Raw genomic sequence first — 19642 nt, 5'->3', positions numbered from 1 at the left:
GGGGCTGGGAGTACAGAGGTAAACAAGGTACCTCTGGAGCCTGTAGTCTGGGGGAGGAGACTAATTAAAAGGAGAGTAGGCACTGCGGTCTAGAACCTGAGCCTGCTTCAGGCAGTTTTGGACTCTTCAGGGAGGGGGTGGAACCTAGCCTGGGGGCTCCAGAGAGAAGGTGACCTTTGAAGAGCGAGGAGTCGAGCACACCACACGAAGTTAAGAGGACTTATCTGTGAGCAGATGGGACTTACTGGTACACGTCTTAGAGGAACTTAACTCCAAGGGACCATAAAAGAGAAGGGCATGTGCATCTCAGTGGGTTGGGATGTTCATAAGCTCCTTGCCTGCTTGGAAAGAGAACATGTATTTGAGCGTTCAGAGTTTTATTTTATTAAAAAATTTTTAATGTTTATTTTTGAGAGAGAAAGAGAGAGAGAGCGAGAGAGAGAGACAGTGTGAGCAGGGGAGGGGCAGAGAGAGAGGGAGACACAGAAGTCAAAGCAGGCTCCAGGCTCCGAGCTGTCAGCACAGAGCCTGATGTGGGTCTGTACCCACAGACCTCGAGATCATGACCTGAGCCCAAAGTCGGATCTCGACAGACTGAGCCAACCAGGTGCCCAGGGCATTCAGACTTTGCGTGTTCATCTTGGGCTGACAACAATCCGACTGTCCAGCTCAGATCCCGCTTGTGCTAGGTTAAACCCCTCTGTTCAGTTCAGTGGGAATCATTCCAGCTAACTGGTTAGGACAATGTGCGGGGCATCTGCACAGAATTTGAGCCACTTGTATCCTCGGGCCTGGAGCTTCCCCAGAGACACGGACCCTTGGGGTCCCTGCACCTGGTCTCACCCACTGCAGTCCATCCACCTCACCTCAGCCAAAAGGAAATTTCTAGAAACACTCGTCTGTTTCCAGTCCCTGACAGGCATTTTGTGGCCCCAGGGATACAATCCAAACTCTGGACAGCAGCTTCTAAGACCAGCCCGTCTTCCACACTGGCTTTCTGCGCGGCCCCTCTGTGCACCTGTTGCCTCCTTCTGTCTGGACCTTACCTGTGTGATTCCATCTTCCTGGTTTACTTTCCGCTTCCTCTGCTTAGTTTCTGCTCACCATCTGGATCCCCAGTGCCTCATGAGGTCCTGGGGAAAGCTTTCTTGGATGCTGCATGGGTCCTCCGCCAACTCCCTTGCTGCTCTCGTGGTGATCGCTTACCTGTGTAACCCCTGTGTTGGGTTGAATAACATGCCCCCCCAATTCATGTTCACCAGGAACCTCAGCACAGGACCTCATTTGGAAACAGGGACTTGGCCAGTGTAATTTATTGTGGGCCTTAATGACACCACCCTCCACTGAGGGTGGGTCCCAAATCCAATGACTTGTGTCTTTACAAGAAGAGGAGGGGACACAGAGAGACACGCAGAAGAGGTGATGGGAAGACACGGGCAGGGAACAGTGTTGGGTCTGCAAGCCGAGAACTCCCGGGGCCACCGGCCACCACGAGAAGCCAGGCGGGGGCTCAGGACAGCTTCTCTTTGTGAGCCTCCATCTTGGTTTCAGACTTCCAGCCTCTTGAACCGTCACAGAACACATTTCCGTCATTTTCAGCCTCCAGTTTCTGGTCATTTGTGGCGGCCACAGGAAATTCATACACGCACCCCGCCCCCCCGCCCCCCCCCCCTCTTCTAGCTCTGGCCTTCGGGAAGAAAAATGCCTTTTCTCTTCTTCCTCTCTGGTATTCCTAGCACAGAGCACAGTGCCTGGTACATCGTAGACAGTTTAGAAATAATTGTTCATCAATGAATGAGCTTTAGAAGTTCAAGCTACCAGGGCACCTGGGTGGCTCAATTGGTTAAGCATCTGACTTCGGCTCAGGTCATGATCTCAGGGTTCGTGGGTTCGAGCCCTGTGTTGGGCTCTGGGCTGACAGCTCAGAGCCTGGAGCCTGCTTTGGATTCTGTTTCCCTCTCTCTCTCTCTCTCTCTCTGCCCCTCCCCTGCTTGCTCTCTGTCTCTGTCTCTCTCCAAAAAAAAAAAAAATTAAAAAAAAAAGTTCAGGGCACCTGGGTGGCTCAGTCAGTTAAGGATCCGACTTTGGCTCAGGTCATGATCTTGCGGTTCGTGGGTTCGAGCCCCTCATCAGGCTCTGTGCTGACATCTCGGAGCCTGGAGCCTGCTTCCGATTCTGTGTCTCCCGCCCTCTGCCCCTCCCCCACTTGTGTTCAATCTCTCTCTCTCTCAAAAAGTAAATAAACATTTATAAAATTAACAAAAAAAAGAAGTTCAAGATATCTTGAAATGTCACCCCAAATTTTGCGTGTTGGAATTTTTTTTTTTTCCTGGAGAGATTTAATCCATAGCATTTACCAGATTTCTAAGGGAACCAGATTGCCAAATCCTCAAGAGCTTCTGCTTTTAGTGGGTTTGTGGGGAAATATCTGGCCCCTTATTTACATCGAGATTTCTGAGGCCTCGGCGTTCTCCTTATGAGCTGTCACTGCAGGCATGCTGTCCTCCTGAGCAGAAACCAGATGCAAACACAGCTCGGCGGGCTCTCCTATTTTTTTCCTCCCTTTATGAAAATACCCTCCCCATTTGAGCCTTGTGACAGGGGCCGAGCGGACGGCCCTCTGGCCCGACGTGGGCAGCTTTTCTCTCTGTGCCTTGTTGACAGGAAAGCAGGCTTCCTGTGAGGCCGCGGATTGATTCATCACTGGCTTCTCCCCCTGCCTACTCACGGCCAGTGGGGAACCATGACTTTCAGACAAGAAGCCCTATTGCCAAACAGGGTCTATGGGTGACTAGAGAAAGCCTCTTTTTTCCTTGGGGTATTGTTTCCTAGGACTCCCACAACAAATCACTATCAACTGTGTGGCTTAAAGCCACTCACATCTACTCTCTCACGGTTCAGAAGGCTAGAAGTCCTGAATCAAGGTGACGGCAGGGCTGGTTCCTTCTGGAAGCTCTGGGGGAGCATGGGTTCCTTGCCTCCCTTCTCGCTTCTGGTGGCCGCAGGCGATCCTTGGCCTCCTCGGTTTGTGGTTGCGTCACTCCTTTCCCTGCCTCCACTGTTCCGCGGCACTCTCCCCACGTGCCTGACTATATCCCCCTCTTCTCATGAGGCCACCAGCCACTGGCTCTCAGGCCCATCCTAATCCAGTATGACCTCATCTCAACTTGATGACATCTGCAAAGGCCCTGTTTCCACATAAGGTCGTATTCCCAAGTTCTAGATTGACATGAAATTTGTGTGTGGGGGGGCGGGGGGGGATGCTTTTCCACCCAGAGCAGGGAGCTCAACTGCATAGATTTTTATCTCTGCTCCTAACATAGTCTGTAATGTAGCAGGTTTTCGATAAAAGATTGTTGCTCTGAAGATTGAACATCCTGCTTAAGAAGTCGGGCTCTGGGGGCGCCTGGGTGGCTCAGTTGAGTGGGCGTCCAACTCTTGATTTTGGCTGCAGTCATGATCTCGCTGTTATAGGATCAGGATGGAACCCCGTGTTGGGCTCTGCACTGGGTCTGGAGACTGCTTGGGATTCTCTGACTCTCTCTGCCTCTCTCCCCTGCTTGTGCTCTCTCTCTCTCTCTCAAAAAAAAAAAAAAAAAAAAAAAAGGAGAGGAGAGGGGAGGGGAAGGGAAGGGAAGGGGTTAGTCTCTGGAGCCAGATGGCTTGGGTTCAAATCCCAACTCTACTACTTTCTGTCTGCATGACTCTGGACCCTCAGAGCTTTGCTTTCCTCTTCTGTTAATGGGGTGGCCACACCCACCTCATAGGATGGTGTAGGGATTAAATCAAGTCATCCAGGTAGGCAGTTAGCACAGAGCTTGGCACGCAATAGACATAGATGGATGTTAACTATGGTTATTTTTGGTATTGGGATTAGAAATAATATGCATTTGAATTGTCGATGTGAATTGGCTACCCTGCCTAGTGAACGGTCTAAATGATAAATCATGGAAGGAGTGGGTTCCAGAGACAAATAAGTCCCTGTTCATCTCTATGTGGATCGTATACACTGAGCCGACGTCTGTATTTGACTCAAACACAGCAGCTGTAGTAACAGCCAATGCGAGGCGCCCGGCTCTGCGCTTCACCCCATCTAATTCTGGCCACCACCTGATGTTTCTCTTCTTTCACAGGTGAGGAAGTCAAGGTCAAGCCACTTGCCCCCACTTGGCTGTCCTCTGGGGATCTGCTCGATTCTGTTCATTCCTAGACCACGTCCCCCAGGCAACACTTCAATGTCTCTGTAACATTTCCCTTCCAGCACACGCCAGTAGTGTTTTGTTTTGTTTTTCTTCCCACTTGGTTATGGTAGATGCGATTTGCCAAATTTGTGGACAGATTGGGCACCATTCACAACATAACTGTGATGTCATCATTGCTACAGAATGGCAGGGTTCCCCAGGGGCAGAAAGGCAGAACTGGTAGTGCCTCAACTTTGCTTCCTTTGCAGGTTTCCTAACTTCCATTTACGTAGAGGAAGATGAGGGACTGTGGCCTGAAACCCACCGTCATAAGGTTTATAGAGGAACCATCTCGTTTGTGGCAGCTCAGGTCAAAGAGCATCCTCGCCGCGTATCGCATAGGGGGAAACTGAGGCCCGGAGAGAAGTGACGCGTGTTTTACTATTTTAGCGCTTTCTAACATGTGGGCGGTGGACTTTCTAGTTTGCAGACCCACCATGTTAAAAACAATGATAAATAATTTATTTGTGGGAAAGAAAAAGAAAAAAAACCCAAAAAACAAAAAACGAAAGTCACCAGAAAGCAGCAAACGTCTCTTTATCAGAGGACATTGCCGACTAGTGTTGAGTGACGGCCCATGTGTGCCCTGTGGGGCAGCTGGGCCCCCTGCACCTGTCAGTAGTTTCAGCAGACAATACCTTTTGCCCTTGACCTGGTGGGCTGGGCATTTCGTCACCGTCCCGTGCAAATCTGAGCCGAGCAGTACTGTTGAACGTTTGAAAGTCTAACGAGGATAAGATAACCCAAGGAAAATGTTGGAATTCAAGGAAATGTTGGAATTCAAATGAAAAGGCCAGGGACTTAGTAATCAGCTAAAATGTAAACCTTTCAAACAGCTAGAGAAAGGGAGCCCGAGGCAACTTGCATTGCCTTGTGGGCTAGAGGAAGGAATCACTCACACTTTAAAAAGGAGATTAAAAAAAAATGTATCTCATCGGCCTCTCCTCCAGCTTTTCTGGCAGAGAGTTAACTCTGAAAATAAGCTGAATCGTTTAAATCAGTATGAGAACCCAGTGAATAACCTTGACCATGCATCACTAGCATGGTTCTCGCCTCACCGCAGGCCCGCGGAAGGCCAGCGCTGGCTTCACCTGGTGATGAGCCAGCAACTATTTCTTGATCGTCCTGAGAGTGAGCGGTAACTCGCCTCCGTCTCCTGGCTGGTGACTTGATTCCAGCCCTGCCTTCGGGTGTCCAGACCCGGGTATGAGCACCTGCGCGGTCGTGACCTGTGCGTCTCTTGGGGGAAGTGGGCCCAGCCAGCAAAGCCCAGATAGTGGCCGCTCACTTGGCGGGTCTCCCGGGCTGGCTCAGAAGCGGGGTTGACAGAGCACGTACATTCACTTATGCAAATCGACCTGCGGTCCGTTGCTTTTGCGCCTTGATCTCTTCCCCGCCCGCTTCAGTCCATCTCTGCCCCCTGTCTCACCTGAGTCGAGTCATTGCAGCTGCTGAGTAAAGACAGTGGCTTAGCTAGGAGTCAAAGATCAGTATTCACCACTGGAAGGTCAGGGGCTCCCAGGGGCTTCGGTCTGTTTCTAGAAAGGGCCTGGGTGAGGGATGAATTGATGTGTCAATTCAGTCAAACGCCTCGTGTGATTTCTGTTCTCACACTGGCTTTTTGCAGACATTCATCATCCACGCTGTTATGTTTTGGGTCTTCCCCCCCCCCACTCCTCCCCCCCAACTATCCTGCTGCCTTTGGGGTTTTGCAGCAATCCCAGGGAAGCCGAGAGCCAGGCTGGCACTCACAGCTGCAGGGGATGGTAATGAGGTCTTCATGAGAGCTAGGGTAGAAAGAACATTCTGAGTGAGACTTCTATTAATAAGAGAAAGATTCCAACCCCACCGTGTAATCCCTTCCAGCTTTATCTCCACCCCCCAAACAGTCATTCAGACACCCTGGGTTGAGGAAGAAAACCTCTTGTCCTATGACCTTCGCCGCGAACTTTGAGAAATTTGCTCAGCGACACGAGACAGACAATTTTATATCTTTGCCCTTGGGTAAGTAGGTCCAGTGGACGTAAAGTCAGGCAATGCCCACCTACCAACTGGGCCACGGTGAAGCCTACAGGAAAGGTCCTGCAGCGTTGGGCCCTGTGGCTTTAATAGATGGGGACACGTAGGAGCACCATCATCTAGGTAGCACTCAATCTTAGAGAAAACCAACTGAAATATTAACCAGTGTGGCCCTGGTGCCAACTGCGAGTTTAAAATTGCCTGTCCAGCGGCTGTTACCTTTTAAGTCTCCCGCCTACTTCGTTTGACAAGTCTCTGGTCAGAGCAGGTCATAGGACAAATGCTGCACCCTAAGAGTCTTCCAGCCGGGGGGCGGGGGAAGGCAGCCTTTAGAATGCAGAAGGTGACTGGGAGGTGAGGGGAGAAGGGGCACCTGGGTGGCTCAGTCAGTTAAGTGTCCAACACTTGGTTTCGGCTCAGGTCATGGTCTCCAGGTTTGTGAGTTTCGAGCCCTGCATGGGGCTCTGTGCTGACAGTGCAGAGCCTGCTTAGGATTTTCTCTCTCCCTCTCCGTCTCTCTACCCGACCCTGCCCCCCCCCCCACCTCACAAAATAAATAAATAAACCTAAAAAATTATTTTTAAGAAGTATTAGAATACAGAAAGGAAATGTACTGTGAGCAGGAACCCCACACCTCCCACCCCTTGTCCCGGGGCTTTAATAACGTAGATTGGATGGAACTGAATTGGACTCTTCTGGGATGGAATTAGCACCTTACTTATCCCTTGGTGACAATCAGGAATGAAAAAGGTCCATGCTGGGGCTTCTTGCCTTTTGGACGGTAGAGCCCAGAGCCAGAAGCATGTTAAAGATAGTCCTGAGGGGCTGCAGGAAGAGAGAGGCCATTTCTCCAGAGGGAAGCCAAGAGGTACTGGAGAAAGGATCTCACTGTTGAGACCTTAAAGATGAGTAGGAATTAGCCGGATGAAGGGAGAGGAAAGCGTGTTGTAGGCAGAGGGGAAAACGTGAGCAAAGGCTCAGAACTGAAAAGTGCCCTTTCACTGGACAGATATTCCTAGAGGCTCCCTCAGGCCCTGTCCTAGGTGCTGGGAATGCATCCGTAATCCAGACAACCAGAAGCCCTCGCTCTTCTGGGGCTGCCATTCCAGTGGCTGAATGTGGCTGGGAGCGTGAGGCTGGACCAACGGACGTGCCCACCAGCGAAAGGCCTCCTATGCACGTTCTAGTGTTCAGACTTGGTCCTGGAGGCAGCGGGGGCCCTGAGGACTGAAGTCCTCAGCCTGCATTTGAGCTGGATTGCTCCAGCTTGCTGGGGAGTGGCCCACACCGGCAGCTGGGGAGGCAGGGGGCAGATTGCAGGAACCTCCAGAATGGCACGGCCCAGGGTCATGAGTGTGGGGAGAAGTGTCCGATCCAGGAGGCGTGAGATGCTGGCTTGTGTGTGCATCTTGTCTCGTGCCTTGTGTGTGTCCTTCCTTGAGCGTGCATGAGCGCATATCCGCAACAAGAATGTGAAAAGGAAAGGGGGAAATCGCCAAGGATCATACCATGCTCGGCTGCTGGGAACCTGTTTTTGGAAAGAACAAGAATATGAGTGGACGGATGAAAGGATGGAAGGAAGGAAGGAAGGAAGGAAGGAAGGATAGAAGGTAGGACGGAAGGAAGGATGGAAGGATGGAAAAGTAAACAAAACACACCAAGTTTACTCTTTGCTGCCACATTTGCTCATAGTTTACAAAGGGCCTGCATATCCATTACCCCAGTGACCCCCCCCCGATGACTTTCTGAGCGCTGACTGGTCGCTCTTCCCATTTAACAGAAGGTCACATGGAGGTCGAGCTGCGCTGGTGTTTTTCTGGGTTCCACCTCCCGCCCCATCCCTCTACGCACAAAGGCCACAACAAATAATTTTTAAAACCTATTTCTGCCTCCAAGACTTTAAATTATGAATGGGGCAAAGATAGCCTTTATTCCAGGTACACAGCCATTTAGAGAGTTAGTGCAGAAGGCCTCATCGTCTATCTTAAATTCCTCACAGATGAAGGCTGGACACGCTTAACTTCGCCATGTTCTGTCTCTCCAGGGCTTTCGTGGCCGTGTTTCCAGCCCTAACGTTTTCTGATTCTAATACGCGTAATTTATGCAATGGCAAGTTGCTTTGGCTTCTGTCTGGCTGTGTCTTAATTTGCGTTGATTTTCCCGTTAACAGGCTGCTGTAATGTCTGGCTCTGTATTTCCAGCTTTCCTTTACAATGTATTTTCAGACTTTAATTAGGACCCCTGTTGGTGAACTGGCCTGAGCCTGCCCAGATAGATTTGGGGAAAAACAAAAGAGGCTTTCCAAATAGCAAGACCATTTTATCGCTTATTAATTGGTCTCTGCCACGTGGAGACAGAGGCTGGCAGAGGGGAAAGTGACGTGCAGGTCAGTTCACTGGGCCGCCAGGGATGTTGTTGGCTCTTTTAGGAGGCGAGGGTACGGTCAGGGTTCTAAAGACTTGGAAAGAGAGGAGATAAGATTGTTTCTGAGAGTTGAGCTGCGAGGAAAGAATTGAACCCTAACAAGCATCAGCTTAAGGGATTTTTGTGAAAACTGGATGAATGCATTTTTTTCCAGCCAGGTGACCTCTTCCAGTTTTGTCTACTCACTCACCAGATGTTGCTGGAGTGGCTCCTCGCCTCCAAGGCACCCCGCTCGGGGCCGGTCTTGCAGCTCTAACCCTGTCCTCACGGAACCTACGGTCTGGGGGAGGGGTGGACTCGAAGTTCTATTTGCCTTAGAAACGCGCGACAGCCGTTCCCGCGAGGGTGGTGTTGCGTGCTCGAGGAGACACCATCCCCAGGACAGCTGTTAAGGACAGGCGGGCAGGGACAGCGTTTAGACGATGTGTTTCTGGCTCTGCCCACGTGTACTGGTCAGTGAGGCTGTGTAACAAATATAATGGAGTGGGTGGCTTAAACAGTAGGAATTATTTTTCACAGTCCTGGAGGCCGTGAATTCCGAGATCAGATAGCCAGCGTGGTCGGGTTCTGCCGAGGACCCTCTTCCTGGCTGGCAGATGGCCACCTTCTCACTGTGTCTCACATGGAGGGGAGGGAGCCCCCTGGGGTCTTCCTCGTCTTTATGAAGACACTGATCCTATCATAGAAGCTCTACCCTTCAGACCTCATCTAAACCCAGTTACCTCCCAAAGCCCTGACTTGCAAATACCACCCTGTTAGAGGTTGGAGCCTCAACACAAACGTTCAGTCCATAGCGCCAGGGAAGAAGACGATGGTGGGCAACAAAGCCCCCTTGCCTCCCAGACCCACCGACAAAGCTCAGTCTGAAGGATTTTTTTCCATGGTCCATTGGAATTCTCTTAGCATTAATTAACTCCACACTCATCAAGACAAGCTTTGCATTCTGATTTCCCCTGTAATTCATGCCCAAGAAGAAAGCTTGTTGACCACGCTGACGCTTTGGTTCCTGAGCTCACCCCGGCAGTCAGTTGGGAGACAGGCATTCTGATGTCTCTCTTAGGCTCGCATGGTTTGCATGGGTGTGAGTCAGGCTCCTGGGGCCGGCACCACCAGGGGTGAGTCTCGGGACCTCCGTAGCCCAAGACTAGTCACCTAGCCAAAGGTAATTCCCTCTGCGTTTACCTTACCAACCTCTGGATTGGCCCAGCTCCAGCCAGCCTTCTCTCAGATGGAAAGGGACTTGAAAGAGCATGGGATTTTGGGTGGGCAGGCCCGGGTTCAAGTTCTAGCTCTGTCATTTCCCAAATATAGGGGTCTACAGTCTTCCGTATGGCACACGGTGATTGGACTGGGCACCGTGCATCCCCCCTCAAAGCCAGCCGTATGGTCTTGGGAAGCGACTTAAACTCTCTCTGCCTCACCTCCCTTATCTGTAAAACGGGGAATCCTAGTGATTTGAACTAATATACGTAATATGATTAGGGTGGCGGTCGCTTGATAAACAGCAGCTATTTTTATTACGATAAGACACACGTAAACAAAGTTAACGCCTATTTATACTTTAAGCCTCAGCACACACGTGGCTTCTTTTGAGACGCACTCGCTTCACCGGCACACGTGTACGCCCTCCTTGTGTGCTTTCGGAACACCCTGTGCCTAGTGTTCACAGAGCTCTCTCGCACGCTGGGATTATCCACCTCCCTTCCTGAACTTTGGGCAACTGGAGGGCAGGGCTTCATGTTGCTCACTGGAATATTCTGGGCTCCTATCCTATTACACCCACACTGTGATAGCCAGGACTCTCTGGTCATAAGAGGCAGCAACACTGCTCAGCCGGCCCACGCACATAAGGGGCATAGCTTTCGCTCATCAACTTAACCTCTGCAGAGATTCTGTCTCGGGCTGGGCTTCTGAGCCAACAGGTAGATTCTTCCAGGCTCCTCCATATGATGGGAGATGTGGCTCTTGCCTCCGTTCTCATGGTTTGAGGTTCAAAGGGAACGAGAGAGCTATTCCTTACTGTCTGGTTCAGAAAGTTCCAGGTTGGATTCTGACTAGCCCTGCCTGGGTCATGGTCCTCGAGGATGAGGGACGAGAGGTGGTGTTACCCTGCTTAGCCCACGGCAGGGTCTTGTGCCCATGGTGGGGTGGGTGGGGTGTGGGGCACAGACGCTCTTAGACGAACGTCTACGTTCAGACACGAAAAGGCCGCAAGGAAGTTTCACGGGCTCCGGAAGTCAAAGTCCAGGCTCATCCTCCCGGGGGTGGGGTGGGGGAGGCAAAATGGTGCCAGCGCCAGCTCGCGGAGGATAGGTGGGCATGTGGACGGGCAGGAGGACGGGGCAGGCTCTCTGGGCCGAGGCACAGGAAGTCGAGGTGCTGGGTTGGAGAGGTGCGTGTGGGACGTGAGGCGGGGAGGGATGCCAGACGTCCCGGGGCTTCGTGGGTTGATGTGTTCACGTCCTCGCGCGGCCATAACCAAGTGCGACAAACCGGACGGCTTAAAACAACAGGAATTTGGGGCGCCTGGGTGGCTCAGTCGGTTCAGTGTCCGACTTTGGCTCAGGTCATGATCTCACGGCTCCAGAGTTCGAGCCCCACCCAGGGCTCACTGCTGTTGCCACAGAGCCTGTTTCGGATCCTCTGTGCCCCCCTCTGTCTTTGCCCCTCCCCCAACCACGCCCTCCCTCCCTCTCTCAAAAAACGAATAGACATTTAGAAAATTAAATTAAAGGGGCGCCTGGGTGGCTCAGTCGGTTGAACGTCTGACTTCGGCTCAGGTCATGATCTTGCAGTCCGTGAGTTCGAGCCCCGCATCGGGCTCTGTGTTGACGGCTCAGATCCTGGAGCCTGTTTGGGATTCTGTGTCTCCCTCTCTCTCTCTGCCCCTCCCCTGTTCATGCTCTGTCTCTCTCTGTCTCAAAAATAAATAAACGTTAAAAAAAAATTTTTTTTAAAGAAAATTAAATTTAAAAAATAAAACAACAGGAAAGTATTCTCTCACAGTTCCGGAGGCTGGGAGGGAAGCATGAAGGTGCCGACAGAGCCATGCCCCCCGGCCCCCCCCCCCCCCCCCGCCTCAGGTTCTAGAATGATTTCCTTCCTCGCCTCTTCCAGCTTCTGGGAGCCCCAGGCTTTCCTCAGCTTGTGGCAAGAACTCCAACCCTTGCCTTTGTCATCACGTGACCCCCTTCCCTCTGTGTGGCTGTGTCTTCACGTGGCGTTTTCCTCTTGGTCTCTCTCCCCTTCTTTTTAATTTTTTTTTTTAAATCTTTATTTTTGAGAGAGAGACAGAGTGTGAGCAGGGAAGGAGCAGAGAGAGAGGGAGAGAGGGAGACACAGAATCCGAAGCAGGTTCCAGGCTCTGAGCCGTCAGCACAGAGCCCGAAGCAGGGCTCGAACTCACCAACCGTGAGATCACGACCTGAGCCAAAGTCGGACGCTCAACCGACTGAGCCACCCAGGCGCCCCTCTCTCCCCCTCTTATAAGGATACCAGTTACGTGAGGTTTAGGATTCACCCGAATCCAGCACGATCTCACCTTAACTGACTACATCCTCAGTGTAACCATCCAATGAGGTCACGTTCTGGGGCTCGGGGGTTAGAACTTCAACGTGCCTTTTTGGGGGACACGATTCAACCCACATCGGGCAGCGATGAGTCAGAAGCCTGAAGAAGTGGGTTGAGCCAGAGCGTGGGGGGTTATGGTGGCCACACAGAAGGAAGTCACTGAAGACCTGGGGTCCGGGGACGGCATGACCCACTGGCGTGTTAGCATGGGCTGGAGAGAGCGAGCCTGGCATCTTGGAAGGTCACCGAAGTGGTTCGGACGAGGGACGACAGCCATATTGACCTTGGGTGGCATCGTTTGGAATGGGAGCTGCTGAAAGAGGGGGAGGTGGGAGACAGACTGGAAGGCGATGCCTCAGTTTCCAGCCGGGTTTACTGGGAGGGAGGCAGACGTGAGGTCTCGGAGAAAGGACTCTGAGCTTGGTTCTGTGCCCATTGAGGCCGAGGTGACGTGTGCCATAACCTGTGGCAGTGAACCTGATGCCTGCATGGTGGCAACAGCAGCCAAGCGGCCTGGAATCCTGCCCCTTGGTTCCCAGCTTCCGTGCTATCCTACCTGCCTGGGGCGCCCTCTGCCTCCCCATTTAGCGAATGAGGACACGAATTACCTTGACTACCACACGTTTGTAGAAACCTACTCTCCACCTGGAGCTCTGCTAGGGGGTTTGTGCACATCGTCCCACCGAACCCCTCAAATGAGCTGGGGAAGTAGGTGTGTTAGGCCCGTTTTGCAGAGGAAGATACTGAGGCCTAGAGGCCGTTACCTGTTTAGTCTCACACCAGAGCGGTGGGGGGGAGGCTGGGATTGAGCCCAGCTTCGTTTGTCCAAACCAACCCTTCCTATCACTCTCCCTCTGCCTCCCACAGCACTTTTCTTTCTACTTCTCAGATGGGGCCCGTCTTATTTTGTCTTCTTACCCACATGTCTTGACACTCTGAAGTGTGAGCTACTTGCTGGAAAGGACTATGGGTTCCTCCCTGAGCTCCCCCAGCAAGCTCTGCTGTGGTTAGCGGAACTCCAGCGAGGCCCCTGGGCAGTTAGAGGTGACAAGCCTGGCACCCTTGCCCAAGGACTGTCTCCATGTGCTCTCGGGGGAGTGCTTTCCCTGGAATGGCGCACACAGCTGGGGTAAGGCTGCCCCGGGGCCTCCAGTTGCCCCGGGGCCCCACCGGGCTGCCCCTGGGGCCGAGAGGAACCCGATCTTGGAAAACTGGGGCCCGTTTGGCCCTTTCTGTGTGCTCCAGCTCCAGGCTGGGCGGCTCTGATGGAGGGCCTGCAGACCACGAAAATGACTTTGGATCTACTTAGACTGCGATGAGAGCCCGCGAGAGGGTTTCCAGCCAGGAATTAATGTTAGTCGATAAACAGGTTTTGAGATTACTTCAGCTGCCCCTTGGGAAAGGGGCGGGGAGGGAGACTTGAGGGCAGGGTTGGAAGCGGGGAACAGGGTTCCCACATACAGCTGGACAGATTGTGCACTGCTCAACTCCGGACAGCAGTGTGAATGGCACCCCCCGGGGTTATACAACATGGTGGCCCTGGGGAAGACAATACAGACCATGTAGTGGTCTGGGCAGCATGATACTAGCTTGGACTAGGATGTTAGCCGGTAGTTGGAGAGAAATGGGTAGATTCTGGGTATGGTTGGAAGAAGGGTCTTTTCAAGAATGTGCTAGTACTTTGGCTGTGGAGGGGGAGGGGAAGACAGGAATCAGGGTGAGGTGTTTGGACCAAGTGACTGAGTGGGAGGCGGTGCTGTTCACTGAGATAGGGGACACTGGAAGGCGAGAGCGGGTGTGCAGGGATGAATCTGGAGCAGAACCGGATAAACTTGCAGAGACTGGCAGAGAAACCACCTCGTGGTACGTGGGAGCGACGTCTGGGGCCCGAGGCCAGTGGGCCTTTCTCTTCTTGCTCTGGGAAGCCCAGTGGCCGGAGAGGGGACTGGGGATCGAGACGGAACCGACGCTGCTGGGCGGGGCCAGCCGTGTGGGCGGGTGACCCGTGCAGCCACACCGGGCTCCGTGCTTTCGGAGGGCCCCTCGCTTGGTTGAAAGCTCTCTCGTTGCCGTCTTGAAATGCTTAGTCCACTGCCAACAAGGGCTCCCTCGTCTTCTTTTGCACAGGGCCCTGCAAACTGTGCAGCTGGTTCTGTTGTGGGAAAGAGCCGACACCCACAGGCGTGGGCCAGCCCGTACAGAGCTTCCGGAATGTGCACATTCAACCCAGAATGAGTCCCGGGGCAGCAGACGCTCTGGACCCAAAGTGCGTCGAGTGCCTGGAGTGTAGTGAGTGCTTTGGAAGCGTTTGCCGCGAGGGGTACGGATTATCACAAGGGGTGGTGAGGACGGTGAGCGGGGAGCGTCCTGCACCTTCCATCTCGGGGAGGAGGGCAGGATAGGCTGGGTAGAGATGATCGTTTGTCTTGGGAGCAAAAGCGTGATCTGCGAGGTGCAACCTGGTTTGGGACTCTAAGAGTGGGGGTTACCGGCTGCCCCCCCCAACACCCAGGACCTTTGTGGCCCCAGGACGTCTGGCAGGTGGGGATGCTTCGGAGGAGTCCCGGAGATGCGCACACAGGGGAGTTGCACATGCTTCCTCCTGGGCTCCCCGAGACAGACAGCCGCCTCGCCGTGGAGCTGGCCGTGCGTGTTGGGGCACAGGCCTTCCGTGCCCTCGTTCTGTCGGATGAAGGCAGCCCGCAACCTGCTCCCCAGAGCAGCTGCAGGGCTGGGCCTGCACCTCTTCGGGCTCTCACGGCTCCCTCGTGATGTCCCTTCTGTGCCACTTGTTGCCTTGAAACACGGCGTTAGGGAATTACCCCATCTCCTGGGTGAACTCTGTGGGGCAGAGGCTGTGGGAACCAGCTGGTGTGGGCCAAGGGTGTCTGGAGCGGGGGAAACCCAGTGGAGAACTGTTCTTTCCAGAAGCACCAGTTCCCGGAACCATGGCTGTCGCACGCGGCCTCCCGTTTCCAGGCAGGACTCGGGTGAGACCAGACGTTCAGGTGCCCGGTGTTTCTCTGGAAGGTTATCAGGACTGGAAACTCCCGGGCCAAACCCGAAGCGATCGATCACATCAGGGTTTTGTCATCTTTTCTCCAGAAGCTGCTCTGAGGCCCCGTTAGCAATTCTCTCAGCTGCATTTCGACACGGGTATGCCTGTGCGCACATGCCTGCGTGAGCCATGCCAGTCTTCGGATGGTGAAGCCTCAAAACCTCTTCTTGTGCCAACACCCCGTGCCGCCTCCCTCACCCTGGGTCTGGGGGGACCGGGCACGTTTCCTTTCTGCGTAAAAAGCTCACTCCGTCTCCTCCACCCACTGTGGAGTGGGTGTCTCCCGGCCCCTTCCCTTTGGCTTTGCGGGCAAGCTCTGGAGTTCCTAGCGGGGACAGTGCGGTTAAATGGCACACGCATGGGATTTGGAGTTGGACGGGCGTGAGTTGGAAGACCGCCCTTGGATACCTGGCTTCGTGGTGTAAGGCTGAGGGCAGGGGTGGAGCAGAGTGCCTGGGGACACGCTGTGTCTCTCCCGTGTCCCACTGCCTCAGTTTCCCCATCTGTAACGGCAGTCCTTACAATACACATCGTATAGGCTGCTGTGTTAGACAAGTTAACACACGTAAAGGGCCATGTCCACGGTTAGCGCTAAGTACGTGCTTATGACCATCCCTAGTGAAGTAGAAATGACCTCATAAGGCTTTTGTTCAGAAAGTAAACTGTAAGGTCATCGAGGACAGAGACTGTACCTTTGCTTCCTTCGCACCTATCAGAGCTGCCCCGGCTTGCTGCTTGCCGGTATCTTGGGAATAAAAGGAGAGAAATGATAGATCACCACCTTGGTTTTGAATGAGTATTTTCTCCGGGAGCCTGGGTGGCCCAGTCGGTTAAGCGTCCGACTTCGGCTCAGGTCATGATCTCGCGGTTCGTGGGTTCGAGCCCCCATCGGGCTCTGTGCTGACGGCTCGGAGCCTAGAGCCTGCTTCGGATTCTGTGTCTGCCTCTCTCTGTGCCCCTCCCCCACTTTCTCTCTCTCTCTCTTTTTCTCTCTCTCAAAAATAAATAAAACGTCAAATGAGTATTTTCTCATCCGAAGAACTACAGATCTGACACCCAGCTTAACGGGCCTTTTCTCCTACCTGAGACATTCTCTTCAGGTGTTTTCCTCTTAGTCTGTAAGATTTGGGGTTTTTTTTGTTTTGTTTTGTTTTGTTTTGTTTTTCAACGTTTATTTATTTTTGGGACAGAGAGAGACAGAGCATGAACGGGGGAGGGGCAGAGAGAGAGGGAGACACAGAATCCGAAGTGGGCTCCAGGCTCCGAGCTGTCAGCACAGAGCCCGATGCGGCGCTCAAACTCACAAACCAAGAGATCATGACCTGAGCTGAAGTTGGACGCTTAACCCACCGAGCCAGCCAGGCACCCCGATGTTTATTTATTTTTGGGAAAAAGAGAGAGAACAGGCAGAGGAGGGGCAGAGGAGGGAGACTAGAGGATCCAAAGCCGACTCCACGCTGACAGTAGAGAGGCTGACTCAGGGCTCGATCCCATGAACTGTGAGATCCCGACCTGAGCCCAAACTAAGAGTCAGACACTTAACCTAGGGAACCACCAGACGCCCCTAGGCTTGAGTGTAACATTTTTTTAAAAGACGGAGAAAAAAAGGAAAGAAACAAGAAAAGAGGAAACCACCGTGTTGCTGGCGGGGTTGCAGACCTCACTGCTGTTTAGGGCCAGCACCTCTGCAAATGCCAAGGTCATGGCGAAGGGCAGGGTGTTCAGGGCCCTGCTGGCTGTACCCAGGCTGGGGGGTCGCTCCGGAGGGCGTCTCTGAGGGACGAGGGACGTGAAAACATTATAGACTCGTAAGGGCTTTCTTTTTAGTACAGTTGGTCCTCGTAGGGGGGAGAGAGGCTGCAGGTGGAGTCCCTTTATTTATTTATTTTTAAATGTTTTATTTATTTTTAAGAGACAGGGCACGCAAGCAAGGAGGGGCAGAGAGAGAGGGGGACAGAGGATCCAAGCAGGCTCCGCGTTGACAGCAGAGAGCCTGATGCGGGGCTCAAACGCACAAACCTTGAGATCATGACCTGAAGTCATGGCTCTTAGCCCACACTGACTGAGCCACCCAGGCGCCCCAGGTGGAGTCCCTTTTAAACACTGTTTTAAGCCTCTCTGTCCCAAGTCTTGTGACAGAATTGCTGGATCTGAGTGAGAGGCAGGGATTTGTACGCATTTCCCCATTTTCTTGCCCCAGGCTGGCCTCTGCGGGGGCACAGAAAACCAGGAACTGTCCCCAGGCTGGTCTAAGCCCCTGAGCAAGTACTGCCCCGGGCAGGAGGACTGCCTGGGCAAATGGCCGGTCCTGGTCTAGAGCTGCTGTCACTGGGTTTGGGGACCACCGCCGTCCAGGTCTGGGGTTATGGCGGAGACCTGAGGCTATACCGCCGTCCAGGTCTGGGGTTATGGCGGAGACCTGAGGCTATAGTGCAGGTGACCCAGACTCTGGAGTGTGGGGGAGGAGTGTTTAAAGGTGACTGCTGTCTGTGACCTCATCCCCTGCTTTCACATGGGTCCCCGATGTCACATCTCTTCGTGACACTTCGATGAGCAAACTCCACGTCAGCGTGTTATCTTTAAAACTGTTGGGAAGGTGCCACTTTTGGTGACATCCCACCCCACCCCTCACTTCCCAGTAATGGTTATTTTGAGGTTTGGTTACATTTTCTATTAAAAAAAATTTTTTTTAACATATATTCATTTTTGAGAGAGAAACAGAGCCCGAGTGGGAGAGGGGCAGAGAGAGAAGGAGACACAGAATCGGGAGCGGGCTCCAGGCTCCGAGCTGTAGCCCAGAGCCCGACGCGGGGCTCGAACTCACGGGCCGTGAGGTCATGACCTGAGCCGAAGTCGGTGCTCAACCGACCGAGCCACCCAGGGGCCCCGAGGTTGGGTTACATTTTCAATGAAGTTGTTGGGAAGGAAAGACCCTTCTCTTCCCCTCTCCTCCCCCCTCCCCGCCCTCCCTCCTCCCCTCCACCCTGTATTTGTAGAGCCCAGTTTTAGGAGCCCGAGATAAGCGGTGAGCGACAGGCAAAGCCTTCCTCCCAGGGAGCTTGCATGGAGGGAAGTTGGCCCAGAAAGAAAGGACATAAAAATAAACCAGGTAATTCGGGTTGGGATCAGTGTTACCAACTATGCACTCAGGGTGCCTGTTGAGAGGGCAGCGGAGGCCCCCTTGCGGGAAAACTGAACGGGGAGGATGGGCCCTGCAAAGGTCTGGGTGAGCGTGCCAGGTGCAGGCCGACCTTGGGAAGGAGCTGGCAATCTGCAGATCCTAAAAAAGACCCAGAAGCCCCCTGTGCTGGCGCCTGAGGGAGGCAGGGAAGGAGAGGCCTGAAAGGCGGACTGCGAGGGAGCGCGCTTTCAGGGCGCACCAGGCAATCGTTTTAGGGTGTTAAGCAGTGGTCAGAGGAGCACTTTTAAAGGCCCCCCCACCCCCCTCCCACCGGCCCCTAGGTGAGGATGGGTCATATGTGGAGAGGAGGAGAGAGGCGCTGAGCCCGGCTTTGCTCTGCTGACCTGGCGCCTGTGGGCCAGTCCCTTATCCACCCCAGGACCTTGGGCTTCGCTCTGCCCGGCATGGCTGAGCTCGCCCGCCGGGCTCCCAGCAGCCTGGATGCACATGGTTCTGAGGTGCTTACCTGACCTTTAAGCCACCTGTCCTCCCTGCCCTCCCGGCCAGCCTGGCCACCCATCCTGTCACAGCTCTGCTCATTCTAGACTCCAGATTGTCATCCTTTTGAAACTTTTAATGTTAAATATTAACATTAAGTTTTAATAATAAAAATCTCCAATATAAAGGAAAATGAAAAGGACAGTATACTCAATTGTTATTAGCATTTTGCCATTTTTGTTTGTACTTGCTCTGTCTATAAAGAAGGTGGGTTTTTTTTTTTTTGAGTCATTCTAAGGGTGTAGATATTATTATATTTTATTATAAACACTATAGCATACATCTCTCAAGAATAAAAACATTCTTGGGGCGCCTGGGTGGTTCAGTCGGTGAAGCGTCTGACTTTGGCCCAGGTCAGGATCTCATGGTCCATGAGTTCGAGCCCCACGTGGGGCTCTGTGCTGACGGCTCAGAGCCTGGAGCCTGCTTCGGATTCTGTGTCTCCCTCTCTCTCTGCCCCTCCCCCACTCACGCTCTGTCTGTCTGTCTCTCTCTTTCAAAAAAAAGAATACCAGCATTCTTAATGTAACAAAAACTTTCTTTTTTTTTTATTTATTTTGACAGAGAATATGCACACGTGCATGTGTGCTTATGTGAGTCAGGGAGGGGCAGAGACATAGGGAGAGAGAAAGAATACCAAGCAGGCTCCTC

General features: G+C 53.0%; 1 protein-coding gene across 2 annotated transcripts in view; it reads left to right on the top strand.

The window, feature by feature from the left end:
* Nucleotides 1-19642, top strand: part of ARSG (arylsulfatase G) — a 69731-nt gene that overhangs the window by 1422 nt on the left and 48667 nt on the right. The gene's annotated exons all lie outside the window — the stretch shown is intronic.

Source organism: Lynx rufus, unplaced genomic scaffold (genome assembly GCF_022079265.1).
Source record: "Lynx rufus isolate CCGP_SWC_20201006 ecotype Redwood Valley unplaced genomic scaffold, mLynRuf1.p SCAF_18, whole genome shotgun sequence".
NCBI lineage: Eukaryota > Metazoa > Chordata > Mammalia > Carnivora > Felidae > Lynx > Lynx rufus.
This window is presented reverse-complemented; position numbering and strand designations above follow the sequence as displayed.